Genomic DNA, 2,500 nt, shown 5'->3' with positions numbered 1-2,500 from the left:
ATATATATATATATATATATATAATATACATATATGTATGTGTGTGTGTGTGTGTGTAGACTGTATATATGCACATGCGCAATACTGTTCATTTGGCCTTCCACAATATTTTCTCGTCTATGTGTGTATGTATTTATATACTGTGTGCGCGCGTGTGTGTGTGTGTCCATGTATGTATTTATATAATTTGTGCGTGTGTGTGTGTGTGTGTATACACTATATACGTATCTACACAATACTATTCCTTCTATATTTCTTTCTAGTGTTGTATGTGTGTGTGTGTGTGTGTGTGTGTGTGTGCGTGTAGACTATATACGTACTATTACAATGGATTCGTTTGGCCTTCCACACTTCCCTCTCGTGTGTAAGTATGCGCGCGCGCGTGTGTATGTATGTGTGTGTGTGTGTGTGTGTAAATACACACATGCACAATACAATTCATTTGTCCTTTCACACATCTTTCTCTATGTGTGTGTGTCTTTGTGTGTGTGTGTGTGTGTGTGTGTGTGTGTGTGTGTGTGTTTGTAAAAACACACAGTGCTCTTCGCTTGGCCTTCCATACATCTTTCTCGTGTGTTTGCTGTACACGAGTCTTTACTTGCAGCCCTGAAAGTGACCCGACCCTCTGGCGCCGGTCCGGATGTCGGGGGGAGTTGGAGGGGGGGGGTGAGGAATGGAGGAGGGGAGAGTTGGCCCCCTCCCGCCCTATTGTCTAGAAGGATAGAAGTGCTGGTAAAGTAAAAACCTTGACAACCAACCCTCACTACGTCTTTACGTATCTCTCTCTATCTCTCTCTCCTTCTATCTATCTCCCTCTCCCCCGCTCCCTTTCTCTCCCTCTCATCCCTCTCTCTCTCTCCCTCTCTATCTCTCTCCCTCTCCACCTCTGTCTCTCCCTCTCTATCTCTCTCCCTCTCCCCCCCCTCTCTCTCTCTCCCCTCTCTCTCTCCCCCTCTCTCTCTCTCTCTTATTCCTTCTCCCTCATTCTTTCCCTCCTTCCCTCACCCTCCCTCCTTCCCTTGCCCTCCCTCCTAACCGTCCTTCCCCCTCCCTCTCTTTCTCCCATCCTCCCTCCCTACTTACCTTCCTCTTTCCTACATCTGTCCTTTCTTACCTCTTTCCCTCTCCTTCCCCCTGCCCGCCTCTTCCCATCTCTCTTTCCCATCCTCTCTTCCTCCTTCCCCCGTTCTATCCTTCCCTCCTTCTTCCCCACCCTCCCTACCTCTCTCCTTTCTTTCCTCCCTCCTTCCTTCCCTCCTTCCTTCCCTCCTTCCTTCCCTCCTTCCCTCCCTCCTTCCCTCCTTCCTTTCCTCCCTCTTTCCTTACGTCCCTTCCTCTTTCCCTCCCCCTTCCCCTCCTTTTCCCCTCCCCCTTCCGCTCCTTTTCCCCTCCCCCTCCTTTTCCCCTCCCCTTTCCCTCCTTTTCCCTCCCCATCCGTTACGTCTCGCTTGTGGGACACATGTCGCTTCCCCGTCCACACACACACACACACATCACATGCCCACGGGCTGCCCACATGCCGCCCACGTGTCGTGGGGATGCTGTCATTGGACGCCCATAGGTCCATCTTGCACGCATCTGTCGGTCGGCTGTCCCACAAGTATCAACATCACCAACGGCATCTCACGCCCACACTGAAAAAAGGTATTACTAGTAATAGTAATAATAAAGGTAATAATAATAGTAATAATGATAATAGTAATAATAATAAAATGATGGTAATAACAATAATGATAGAAATGTGTTAAATATGGTTATATTAATGACTAATAATTACGACTGTAAATTATAATGATGATAATAATCATAATTTTAGTAAATGATACTGATAGTAGTAAACGAATATATCGAAAAATTCAATAGCGTTTTGAAAATGAAAAAATGAATTTGAAGTATTCTTTGGTTCTTATTCAGATAAGTCTCACTCACACACACACACACACACAGACACACAGACACACGCAGCCATGCACCTTGTAAAGTTGTCTGTATTTTCCTACATTTTATTTTTTTTAATATTGAAATTCGCGCTTTAATAAATTTCACCTGTTTTCATAATTACTTTTAAATTTTACTTTACAAATTAATTTATTGAAAAAACGTAGTGTGTATATACTTTATATATATATATATTATATATATATATATACAGTATATTATATATATATATATATATATATATATATATATATATATATATATACGTCTGAAATCAAATAAATGCACTTCCCCTTAACACTTGTTGCCACCCTCTTTCACATATTAACTTTTCCCTCTCTCCCCCTCCCCCTCTCCCCCTCTTGTCTCCTTCACCTGTTGCCCACCAGGCGTTCTCCTCTCATCACACCTGTCACCCCCCTCCCCCTTCCTCCTCCCCCACGTCTGGAGCCCTCCAACACAGTGGCTCTCTTTGTATGCTTTGTTATGGTTAAGAACGGACTCTTTTATCCCGGGAACGGGCGGCTGGGGTCTTGGTCTGTGAAGGTCCTCTTTCGAATGG

The 2,500-nt window shown here is 44.3% G+C and overlaps 1 protein-coding gene across 1 annotated transcript in view; it reads left to right on the top strand.

The window, feature by feature from the left end:
• Positions 1 to 2,500, top strand: part of LOC143021484 (neuronal calcium sensor 2) — a 618,726-nt gene that overhangs the window by 201,232 nt on the left and 414,994 nt on the right. The gene's annotated exons all lie outside the window — the stretch shown is intronic.

The sequence above is a fragment of the Oratosquilla oratoria genome, chromosome 3, assembly GCF_046742065.1.
Source record: "Oratosquilla oratoria isolate Oo_2021 chromosome 3, ASM4674206v1, whole genome shotgun sequence".
Taxonomy (NCBI): domain Eukaryota; kingdom Metazoa; phylum Arthropoda; class Malacostraca; order Stomatopoda; family Squillidae; genus Oratosquilla; species Oratosquilla oratoria.
This window is presented reverse-complemented; position numbering and strand designations above follow the sequence as displayed.